The following is a 13,287-nucleotide window of genomic DNA, read 5'->3' as shown; positions in this document are numbered from 1 at the left end:
ATCTCATCATATTCTAAGGGTGCTTATTGTTCCGGTGCATCTGCCACATACAATGATGACTTTCTCTCTTAATCTGCCTGTGATTTCACTGCACCTCTTATGTGTCTATAGCTTGCACTTTTGGCCATGCTAGGGTACTGCCTTGAAGGGTTTTGACTGAATGAATCAAACTCCAGTAGTTATTTTTTAAACCTTGGTACTTTATAGGTCTTTTATGCCAAACAGTTAAGTTACGGGAATGTAAACAAACCTATACCAATGTCAAGTGGTGGTGAAAGGCAAACACAACCACATGCACGCACACACACACACACACACACATACACACACACACATACACACACACACACATACACACACACACACACACACATATCTATATTAACTTGCAACACAAAACCCTTCAACTGACATGGGGAGTAGTAGTTAAGGAGGTGGCTTTGTGCCAGGTAATGAGAGGTTAGAACAGTAGTCAATGCTGGCAGAAACATTAGCATGCCGGGCGAAATGCTTAGCGGTATTTCGTCTGCCTTTATGTTCTGAATTCAAATTCCGCTGAGGTCGACTTTGCCTTTCATCTTTTCGGGGTCGATAAATTAAGTACCAGTTACACACTTGGGTCGATACAATCAACTTAATCCCTTTGTCTATCCTTGTTTGTTCCCTCTATGTTTAGCCCCTTTTGGGCAATAAAGAAATAAGATGATGAAAAGTTAGAGTGTGACAGAAATAGAAGCAGAAACAGGTGTCTTGCTATAGAGGAGGTACATGGTTACCTGGCAAGAGAGAGAGGGTTGAGAGAGATACAGGAGATGTAAAGGAGATACTTGGTTATCTAACCTGAGGCAGAAAGCAAGAGAAAGAGAGAGTGATCAAGAATGAGGGTAGAAACATATACATATACATATACAGACACACACACTCATATATGTATTCATATATAAATATCATCATCATCATCATTTTAATGTCTGTTCATGCTAGCATGGGTTGGACAGTTTGACCAAAGCTGGGGAGCTGCACCAGATTCCAGTCTCATTCCACATGCCGCTTTTACATGGCACCACACGGGCGGTTTTACGTGACAACATGAGTGCTTCTCACCTTCAGAGAGACCGGTCTTAATACTCCTGCTGTGGAGTCTTCTGTATAGCAAGGTACCAAGCATCTTGGTCCTCTGTTATCTCATCTGAAAAGAATTAGTTGCTGTATGCAAGAGAGAAGACTGCATTGTTTGGGTCATGGGAGGTGGATGGATGCCAGTAGCCCCATAATGATGTACTGATGGAACATGTGAAAGTGAGAAACCGTAAAAGACATGGGATGAAGTGCTGAAGAAAGACCTCAAAATGTTAAACCTTTCAGGTGAGATGACAAAGGACTGAGATGCCTGGTGCCTTGCTTTACTCAAGAAGACTTGTACTCCACAAGAGAAGTATTAAGACAAGTCCTCCTGATGTGAGGATTGACTTGCAAGAGTCCTGTACTGGCACCATGTAAAAAGTACTTGCTGCAGTGGCATGCCAAATCAGACTGGAATCTAGTGCAGTTCTCTAGCTTGCCATCTCTGATCAAACCATCCAATCCATGCCAGCATGGTATTTGCCTGTAGCTACTCACATACAGGAGAAACATGAGTTAGAATAAAGAACATGGACCACGGACACTAAATGATGATGATGATGATATATATATATATGTATGTATGTATGTATATATATATATATATATATATATATATATATATATATATATATATATATATATATAATATATATAAGTCTATGCATATATACATACGTATATGTACATACCTGGTAAGACAAATAGGAGAAATACCTAGCCAAAGATAAACCTCTGTACTTGGCTTTCGTTGACATGGAGAAAGCCTATGACAGGGTCCCCCGATCCCTTATCTGGTGGTCAATGAGGAAACTAGGGATAGATGAATGGTTAGTGAGAGCTGTGCGAGCCATGTACAGGGAAGCTGTCAGTAAGGTGAGGGTGGGCAAAGAGTACAGTGAAGAATTCCGTGTAGAGGTAGGGTCCACCAAGGTTCCGTCCTCATCCCCCTCCTATTTATCATAGTCCTCCAGGCAATAAAAGCGGAATTCAAGTCAGGTTGCCCCTGGGAGCTACTCTATGCTGATGACCTTGCTCTAATTGCTGAATCACTATCAGAACTATAGAAGTTTCGGGTGTGGAAACAAGGATTAGAATTGAAGGGCCTTAGAGTCAACCTAGCTAAAACCAAAGTCTTAATACGTAGGAAGGTAGACAAAACGCAAACCCCTTCAGGTAGATGGCTCTGCTCGATCTGTAGAGAAGGCGTAGGTAGAAACTCTATAAAATGTACCCAGTGTTAGCTATGGACATATAAGAGGTGCAGCAATATCAAAGGAAGGCTAACTAGCAAGATAGTTTTTGTATGTGGCAGATGCTCAGGAACAATAAACACCAAAAATGTGCAGAAAACAACCTCTGCCTCATTCTAGGGAGAAAAACTAGAATTAGTTGACAGCCTCCATTACCTAGGTGACCAAGTCAGTAGCGGGGAGGGTGCACTGAAAGTGTAGCTGCTAGAATAAGAATAGCCTGGGAAAAATTCAGAGAGCTCTTACCTCTGCTGGTGACAAAGGGCCTCTCGCTCAGAGTAAAAGGCAGACTGTATGACGCATGTGTACGAACAGCCATACTACATGGTAGTGAAACATGGGCTGTGACTGCTGAGGACATGCGTAAGCTTGCAAGGAATGAAGCCAGCTAGCTTATTTGTATCTTTACTTCATTGGACACTAAAATTTGCTTGCAAAGACCTGTTGAGACAAGTGAAATCGAAATCGAACCAAATTCGACGACTGGCACCCATGCCAACCTCCCCTTCATTGGACACTAAACTCTGCTTGCGAAGACCTGTTGGGGCAAGTGAAATCGAAAATTGTAATTGAACCATATTCGATGACTGGCACCTGTGCCAGTGGAGCACTAACACCACTGTCCGAGCATGATAATTGCCAGAGCAGCTGTTTGGTTTCCATGCCAGTGGCACGTAAATAGCACCATTTGAGCGTGATCGTTACCACTGTCGCCTTACTGGCACTTGTGCCAGTGGCATGTTAGAAAACATTCGAACGAGGTCATTGCCCGTGCTACTGAACTGGCTCCTGTGCAGGTGGCACGTAAAAAACACCATTTTGAGCATGGCCGTTGCCAGTACCACCTGACCAGCCCTCGTGCCGGTGGCACGTAAAAGCACCCACTACACTCTTGGAGTGGTTGATGTTAGGAAGGACATCCAGCTGTAGAAATTCTGCCAGATCAGATTGGAGCCTGGTGCAGCCATCCGGTTCACCAATCCTCAGTCAAATCGTCCAACCCATGCTAGCATGAAAACAGACGTTAAACGATGATGATGATACATGCATATATGGGTACAGGACATAAAAAAAAACGTGAACATATAAAAAAACAGAGAAAACAAACAATTTTTGCACAATGAAAGAAACAAAACAAGACAGGCAACATAAAGAACATTCCCTTCATCAGTTGTCTCCCGTTTTATCTACTCTGCATTTCAAAGGTAGGGACAAGATGCGACTTTGTTAAAACAGACTTCCCACAAAGCAAATTAAATAAAATTTGTGATTTTTTGTGGAGGTTTAAAGTGATAAGAAAAACGACAGTGAGAACAAAACGTTAAAAACAAACGGTGAGGGCTGTCCATTTCCAAGTAGGTTTTATCTTAATAATTACGATACGCACTCTTATTCTATCTCTATTCTTTCTATCTATTTCCCTCTCTTGTTTTTCTCCCACCCATTCCCTATTCTTCTCCTCTCCCCTTCACCATTCCTTCTCTCTCTCTTCCCCCTTGACTCTCTCGTTGTTCACATGTGACCAACGGCTATCCATCTTTCCTTCTTCCACTTCTTTCCTAAAGACAAGATGTGCTTTTACCTGTCTCTTCTCAAAGCTCGTTTTTCCAGCATTCACCACTTGACATCGTCTTGGGTTAACGGCCCTCACCGTTTGTTTTTAATGTTTTGTTCTCACTGTCCTATTTTTGCTACTACTTTAACCCTCCACAAAAAATCCCAAATTTTATTTAATTTGCTTTGTGGGAAGTCTGTTTTAACAAAGTCGCATCGTGTCCCTACCTTCGAAATGCACAGTAGATAAAACAGGGGACAACTGATGAAGGGAATGTTCTTTATGTTGCCTATCTCGTTTCTCTATTTGTTTTTTTCATTGTTCGAAAATTGCTCATTTTCTCTGTTTTTTATATGTTCTCGTTTCTCTTTTTGTTCACATTTTTTTGATGTCCTGTACCCATATATGCATGTGTATATACATATATATGTAGGTATGTACATATATGTATGTATCATCATCATCATCATCATCGTTTAACGTCCGCTTTCCATGCTAGCATGGGTTGGACGATTTGACTGAGGACTGGTGAAACCGGATGGCAACACCAGGCTCCAGTCTGATTTGGCAGAGTTTCTACAGCTGGATGCCCTTCCTAACGCCAACCACTCAGAGAGTGTAGTGGGTGCTTTTACGTGTCACCCGCACGAAAACGGCCACGCTCGAAATGGTGTCTTTTATGTGCCACCCGCACAAGCCAGTCCAGGGGCACTGGCAACGATCTCGCTCGAAAATCCTACAGGAGCCAGTCAGGCGGTACTGGCAACGGCCACGCTCAAAATGGTGCATCTCATGTGCCACCCGCACAAGAACCAGTCCAGGGGCACTGGCAACGATCTTACTTGGCTTGCCGGGTCTTCTCACGCACAGCCCATTTCCAAAGGTCTCGGTCCGTAGTCATCGCCTCGGTGAGGCCCAATGTACGAAGGTCTTGCCTCACCACCTCAGCCCAGGTCTTCCTGGGCCTACCTCTTCCACGGGTTCCCTCAACTGCTGAGGTGTGGCACTTTTTCACGCAGCTATCCTCCTCCATTCTCACCACATGTCCATACCAGCGCAATCGTCTCTCTTGCACGCCACAACTGATGCTTCTAATGTTCAGCTTTTCTCTCAAGATACTTACACTCTGACGGGTATTCACATTGACATTACACATCCAACGGAGCATACTGGCTTCATTCCTTGCGAGCTTACGTATGTCCTCAGCAGTTACAGCCCATGTTTCACTGTCATGTAGCATGGTTGTTCGTACGCATGCGTCATACAGTCTGCCTTTTACTCTGAGTGAGAGTCCCTTTGTCGCCAGCATGGGGTAAGAGCTCTCTAAACTTTGCCCAGGCTATTCTTATTCTAGCAGCTACACTTTCAGCGCACCCACCCCCACTACTAACTTGGTCGCCCAGATAGCGGAAGCTATCGACTACCTCTAGTTTTTCACCCTGGAATGAGATAGAAGTTGTTTCCTGTTTGTTTGCAGTCTTTATTGCACCTGAACATCTGCCACAAACAAAAACTAACTTGCTAGTTAACCTGCCTTTGATGTTGCTGCACCTCTTATGTGTCCATAGCTTGCACCGGGTACATCTTATAGAGTTACTACCTACTCCTTTTCTACATACTGAGCAGGGCCATCTACCTGAAGGGGTTTGTGTTTTATCTACCTTCCTACTTATTAGGATTTTGGTTTTAGCTAGGTTGACTCTAAGGCCCTTCAATTCTAGACCTTGCTTCCACACCTGAAACTTCTCCTCTAGTTCTGATAGTGACTCCGCAATTAGGGCAAGGTCATCAGCATAGAGGAGCTCCCAAGGGCAACCTGTCTTGAACTCCTCTGTGATTGCCTGGAGGACTATGGTAAATAATAGGGGGGGGCTGAGGACGGAACCTTGGTGGACCCCTACCTCTACCCGGAATTCATTGCTGTACTCATTTCCAACCCTCACCTTACTGGCAGCATCTCTGTACATGGCTCGCACAGCTCTCACTAACCATTCTTCTATCCCAAGTTTCCTCATTGACCACCAGATAAGGGATCGGGGGACCCTGTCAAAGGCTTTCTCCATGTCAACGAAAGCCAGGTACAGAGGTTTATCCTTAGCTAGGTATTTCTCCTGCAACTGTCTCACTAGAAATAAGGCATCAGTAGTGCTTTTACCTGGCACGAACCCAAACTGCATCTCATCTAAATTGATTCGCTCCCTAATTAGTTGGGCTATGACCCTCTCTGTAACTTTCATAACCTGATCTAACAGCTTGATGCCTCTGTAATTATTTGTATCTAAAGCGTCCCCTTTACCTTTGTAGCAGTTGACTATGATGCTGCTACACCAGTCATAGGGTATGACTCCTTCGTGTATCACCTGGTTCGTAATACGGGTGACTAGGCTATAGCCAACACTGCCGGATATTTTGAGCATCTCTGCAGTGATTCCTGATGGGCCGGGGGCTTTCCCGGTCTTCATACTCTTAATTGCTTTATCTACCCTGGTACTATCAACTCGGATAGCTGGTCCCTCTATTGATATATATATACCTGTAAAAATATGTGACACTTATTTGGTAGCCATGATAAAACTCCGAGTTTCGGATGCTGGGGTGGAATTTTCAATGGCCGGATAACTGAAGAGATGTTGGCGTAGGTTCCCACCCTGGCGTCCGAAACTCGGAATTTTATCATGGCTACTGAATAAGTGTCACATATTTTTACAGATAAATTCCTCTATTTACATAATATCGAGGTCTCTTTCTTTCTTGTGTTGTCCTTTCTATCAATATATATATATATATTATTACAAATTTGTGATTTTACACACACACACACATGTATATATATATTCTTTTATTTTTTTACATGTTTCAGTCAGTTGATTGCAGCCATGCCAGAGCACCACCTTTTGTCGAAGAAATCGACCCCAGGACTTAATCTTTGTAAGCCTAGTACTTATTCTATTAGTCACTTTTGCCGAACTGCTAGATTTCGAGGACATAAACACACCAACATTGGTTATCAAGCGATGGTGGGGAGACAAAGACACACATACACACATACACACACACATAAATATATATACATACATATATATATATATATATGTGTGTGTGTGTGTGTATATATATATATATATATATATTATGATTGACCGTTGACTGAACACTATTCAAATTTTTTTTCTCCGTGTTTTTCTCCTTGTCTCCGTATTCTTTCTGTTGAAGAGCGTAGCTCGAAACGTCAAAGACTTTCCGTATTCCCGAGCGTCATACTAATATATACTTTTGTTATTTACACCACCTGTCCTCGTCTGTTGTTATTTTTTGTATATTCTCCCATATATATATATATATATATATATCTTTATACACATGGCAGGATTCTTTCAGTTTCCATCTACCAAATCCACTTACAAGGCTTTGATTGGCCTGAAGCTGTAGTAGAAGACAATTGCCCTAGGTGCCATGCAATGGGACTGAACCCGATACCATGTGGTTGGGGAGCTAGCTTCTTACCACACAGCCACACTATACATATAGCGAGAAATATTTATTTTTACACACACACACACCCACACACACACGTAGGTATACGTACATGTGGGTGTGTGTATATATATATATATATATATATATATATATATATATATATATATATATATATATATAGTCTATTCAAACATGAACAGGCACGAAACAACATGAAAAAACAATAACGCAATGATGTGGAATAAGTACAGTGTTATTGGACGCTTAGGAAAGGAAAGAAAAGAAAGAGGATTTAACGTTTCGAGCGGAGCTCTCATCAGAAATATGGGAAAGGTCCAAAGAAGGGAAGACAGAGAAAGAAAATCACCAACAATGCACACGCGGTCACATATTGGAATGACTGGAAGGGAAAGGGTGGAGAAAAATTTCTTTACAAAGACAGGAGAGTGCAAGAGAAGGAGGTGTGTGTGTGTGTAATGATACCACGTGTGTGTGTGGTTGTGGCTGTTTATGTATGTGTGTGGTTGAAAATAGTATCGTTTAAGGTCATAGGAAGAATTTATAGTAAGAATTTTGGTTGGAGTGACTGCCTGTTGTGTATCTACACATGTGCATAGGAGAATGGTCAGTAGAAAAGTACTGGTAATTTGAAGTATGTGTGTGTGCGTATATGTATATGTAGTGTGTGTGTGTTTTGTTTCCAGTGTGTGTACATGTGGATATGTATGTGTGTACGCGTGAGGTGTCTGGAGTAATTGTACTTTACTCTGTGTGTGTGCGTGTGTGTGTACATGTATGTATAATTGTGTGCTGTGTGTGTATGGGAGGTATGTGTGAGTTTATCTGCGTGTGCGTGGGTATATGTGTGTGTGTATGTGCTTGTGTATTTTGTGTGTGCGCGTGTATGTGTGTTTGTGCATGTGTGTGTGAACAAGGGGTTGTGTAGGGGGTATAGGTGCGTTTTTTGCGCGTGTATGCATGTGCGTGTGCATGTGTATGTGTGTGCGTATGTGTCTATATGTGTATACAGGTTAGAGCTAGCGGTTGGAATAACCATCTAAGGGATAAAAATATGTTTTACTACCGGAATAATTACTTATGTTAACCATGGGCATACATATGCAGGCATATTATGCTCATAGAATACATGCAATGACAAAGATAAACATGAGTTTATCATGAATCAAATTTAAAGTAAGCAGAAAATGAAGAAATATTGCTCAACAACAACTGACTAACATCGATTTAAAAAGTAATAATCGATGTTAGTCAATTGTTGTTGGTCAATATTTCTCCATTTTCTGCTTACTTTAAACCTTATATATACACCCACACGTGTATGCATGTATATATATATATATATATATATATATATATATAGAGAGAGAGAGAGAGAGAGAGAGAGAGAGAGAGAGGAAGAGAGATTTTTACACTTACACGCACACACATGTAAGTATATGTACGTGTGTGTGTGTGTGTACATATACACACATGCATGCGCACACAATTGCATATTCTCATATTCTTCTGAGATCCAACAATTCTAACACATTGTTTAATTCAAGATCTGAAATTTTTAGTAGGCGTAGACACATGGATAGGTTTCTTTTATGAAATTGGAGGGTACCACCCTCTCTAGCTTGAGGTGCTGTCTCACAGGCTTTGGCATATATTTTCTGTTATTTTGTTCTCAACCAGTTGTACTTAATGAGCTTTCTGTAATCAAGGAGGATGAGGATCTTAGTTCTTGATTTTGTTTCTTTTTTTTATTTCAATCCATTTTTTGCACCATGTTCTTTCCACATTTTTTCATATTTTCTTACTCTCCAGCAGCCTTGTTTTTAAGAAATATCTGTAATGCATAAACAGAGCCTGAAAGATTACTTAAAGATACATGGCATATTTTATAAATATCAAGCATCATAATAGCATGAACTATTAGTAACATTTTTCGCTGTGTATTTAATTTGATATACACAAAATATATATATTTGGTGCCAGTGATGAAGCTAGAGGTCATTCTACCACTCAGAGTCCCCAGAAAATAAATAGTACATGTGGATGCATGTATGTAAGTATATTGTATATATAGGCACAGATGTGGCTGTGTGGGAAGAAGCTTGCTTCCCAGCCACATGGTTCCGGGTTCAGTCCCACTGCATGACACCTTGGCAAGTGTCTCCTACTATAGCCTTAGGCCAACCAAAGCCTTGCAAGTGGATCTGGCAGATGGAAACTGAAAGAATAGTGTCGTATATATTCATGTGTGTCTTTATGTCTGATTTTGTCCTCCACCACTGCTTGACAACTGGTGTTGGTGTGTTTACATCCCCTTAGGGGTTCAGCAAAGAGACCAAAAGGCTTAACAAAAAAATTAGTACTGAGGTCCATTCATCTGACTAAGACAAATTGTTTGAGATGGTGCCCCAGCATGACTGCAGTCTAATGACTGAAACTAGTAAAATGTATGTATGTATGCATGCATGTACACACACATATATGTGTAGACAAATGTGTGTGTGTGTGTGTATGCGCATATATGTGTGTATGTGTGTTACAAAGCACTAAGAGCTGCAAGGAAGCACATCCATATACTGATGAGGGAGATAACTACCCCACAGTGAGCGAGGTCACTATACAAGTCTAATTTTGATTGAAATTTTGATTGAAATTAAAGCTCATCAATAGTGACTACTCCATCGCTCAATGGTTTGGCTACATCCCTACTGTCAATATATAGTATTTACCACATGAGTCAACGGCTGATTCAGGAAAATGATAATGTGAAAATTATAAAATAACAAAGATGACTATATGCAATATAAAACCAAAAAGAAAAAATTTAATTGTCACTGATTGTGACTGACGGTGCAGGATAGCATCTACATTGCTTGAAATAAGAGTTAAAAATCCCTTAGAGCTGCAAGGAAGCATTGATGAGCTTTAATTTTAAGTGAAACTTGATTTGCATAGTAATCTTGCTTGTTGTAGAGCAGTTATCTCCCTGTCAGTATATGGACATGTGCTTTCTTGCAACTCTGATGGGTTTTTTTTTTAAACTCTTATTTCTAGCAATGTAGATACTACCCTGCACCATCAGTCAGAGTTAGTGACAACTGAATTTTTCCTTTTTAGTTTTATATAGCGTATAACCGCCTTCCTTATTACGCATTACTATTTTCTTGAATCAGCCATTGATTCATACATTAAACACTATATACTGACAGTCAGGATTTATCCAACCCATTCAGTTAGTGACAATTGAATTTTATCTTTTTGGTTTTATATTGTATAAATCTGCCTTCATTATTATATATAGGTAAATGTGTGTATGTGTATATATATATATATATATATATATATATATAATAATAATAATAATATTAGGGACAAAATCCCAAATTACAGGTAAAAACTCAATTAAAATCAATTTATAAAAATTAAAATTGAATTGAGCTTTATTAGCCTGGGCAAAGTTTAGAGAGCTCTTACCCCTGCTGGCGACAAAGGGACTCTCACTCAGAGTAAAAGGCAGACTGTATGACGCATGCGTACGAACAGCCATGCTACATGGCAGTGAAACATGGGCTGTAACTGCTGAGGACATACGTAAGCTCACAAGGAATGAAGCCAGTATGCTCCGTTGGATGTGTAATGTCAATGTGAATACCCGTCAGAGTGTAAGTATCTTGAGAGAAAAGCTGAACATTAGAAGCATCAGTTGTGGTGTGCAAGAGAGAGATGATTGCGCTGGTATGGACATGTGGTGAGAATGGATGAGGATAGCTGCGTGAAAAAGTGCCACACCCTAACAGTTGAGGGAACCCGTGGAAGAGGTAGGCCCAGGCAGACCTGGGCTGAGGTGGTGAGGCAAGACCTTCGTACATTGGGCCTCACCGAGGCGATGACTACTGACCGAGACCTTTGGAAATGTGCTGTGCGTGAGAAGACCCGGCAAGCCAAGTAAGATCGTTGCCAGTGCCCCTGGACTGGTTCTTGTGCGGGTGGCACATGAGATGCACCATTTTGAGCGTGGCCATTGCCAGTACCGCCTGACTGGCTCCTGTAGGATTTTCGAGCGAGATCGTTGCCAGTGCCCCTGGACTGGCTTGTGCGGGTGGCACATAAAAGACACCATTTCGAGCGTGGCCGTTTTCGTGCGGGTGACACGTAAAAGCACCCACTACACTCTCTGAGTGGTTGGCGTTAGGAAGGGCATCCAGCTGTAGAAACTCTGCCAAATTAGACTGGAGCCTGGTGTTGCCATCCGGTTTCACCAGTCCTCAGTCAAATCGTCCAACCCATGCTAGCATGGAAAGCGGACGTTAAACGATGATGATGATAGTTTTAGGGAAAATAACCAAGTTTCAAGAACTCATCGATGAAAATCCACTATCACATATAGAAAAATTAACAAGTAAAAGCACAATAAATGAGTATAATATAAAGCAAAGTAAATATCATAAGATAAATATAATAAAATGATTACACGTGTTTCATAACTAATTTTCAAATAGAAAGGAAATTTAAATTGATTAAAATCAATAGAAATTATCGAAAATTAAATTCTATTCAAAAATATAGCTAATCGTCAGATCTTAAGTAGAACAATAATTAGATATATATATCTCTCAACCAACAATAAGTACCAAATGAATTAATATGAAATACTTATTTTATAAAGATAGAAAAATTATTCAAAATATCAAAATAATAACCATTCAATAATCCTCCCTTCCTCCATTATAATAACATGTATATTATATACAAAAAACAGCTTACATAAATTATCATTGTTTTCAATTATCTTTGTTTTAAATACAATTTGAACGAAGTTTTAAATAATAATGAAGATAAAATTAGTACATATTTAACCGGTGTAATAGTTAAAGCTATACTATTTAAAGCTAAAAACGTTTATTTAATTATCATTAAAAATCAATTGAATAATAGAAAAATGCAAGAATATTTATTTCTACAAACGTAAGAATAAAAATATGAATGAAAATATTAGGAAAGAAAAAATTATTAAGAATAAAATTTTGAAAATCCTACACGACTAGGACATTAATAAAAATCTGTAAATGTACAAACATCCAGATTTCTGAGTACCTTAATTTTTTTCTATATAATTTCTGTACATCACCTCCAAACCTTCAAATATATATATATATATATATGGAAACTCTGCCAAATTAGATTGGAGCCTGGTGTAGCCATCCGGTTGCACCAGTCCTCAGTCAAATCGTCCAACCCATGCTAGCATGGAAAGTGGACGTTTAAACGATGATGATGATGATGATGTATCATCATCATAAAATATATATCATAATTAACATCCATTTCCATACTTGCATGGGTTGGACAGTTTGACCAAGGCAGGTAAGCTGAGGGACTTCACCAGACTACAGTCTGATTTGGCATGGTTTCTACACCTGGATGCCCTTCCTAATGCCAACCACTTTTACGTGTCACTGGCACAGATGCCAGTTGTATGACGCCAGTATCTGCCATTACTATTGCCGACAGTCTCGGTCATTTGTCATTGTCTCCGTGAGGCCCAGCACTCAAAAGGCGCTTTTGACATGCTACCGGCACGGGTGCTAGTTACACAACACTGGCATTGGTCACATTACCTTTGTGAGGCCCAATGCTCGAAAGATGATTTTTATGTGCCACTGGCATGGCACCGACAACATCCACAACTATGATTTCACTTGGTTTGACAGATCTTCTCAAACACAGCATATCTCCAAAGGTTTCAGTCACTAGTCATTGCCTCTGTGAGGCCGAATGTTTGAAGATCATGCTTCACCACCTTGTCCCATGTCTTCCTAGGTCTCCCTCTTCCAAAGCTGTCCACATCCATATGCATCACAT

The 13,287-nt window shown here is 40.4% G+C and overlaps 1 protein-coding gene across 14 annotated transcripts in view; it reads left to right on the top strand.

Annotated features, from left to right (window-relative positions):
• LOC106879092 (alpha- and gamma-adaptin-binding protein p34) overlaps window positions 1-13,287 on the top strand; it is a 209,338-nt gene that overhangs the window by 159,139 nt on the left and 36,912 nt on the right. For 3 of the 14 annotated variants that reach the window (XR_016243829.1, XR_016243830.1, XR_016243831.1), the window contains exon 8: window positions 6,791-6,858. The exons of the other annotated variants lie outside the window; for them this stretch is intronic. The gene's annotated coding sequence lies outside the window, so the exon portion shown is untranslated. The remainder of the gene's footprint in view (window positions 1-6,790; window positions 6,859-13,287) is intronic. 14 annotated transcript variants of the gene reach the window in all.

This window comes from Octopus bimaculoides, chromosome 12 (genome assembly GCF_046866305.1).
Source record: "Octopus bimaculoides isolate indiv1 chromosome 12, ASM4686630v1, whole genome shotgun sequence".
NCBI lineage: Eukaryota > Metazoa > Mollusca > Cephalopoda > Octopoda > Octopodidae > Octopus > Octopus bimaculoides.
This window is presented reverse-complemented; position numbering and strand designations above follow the sequence as displayed.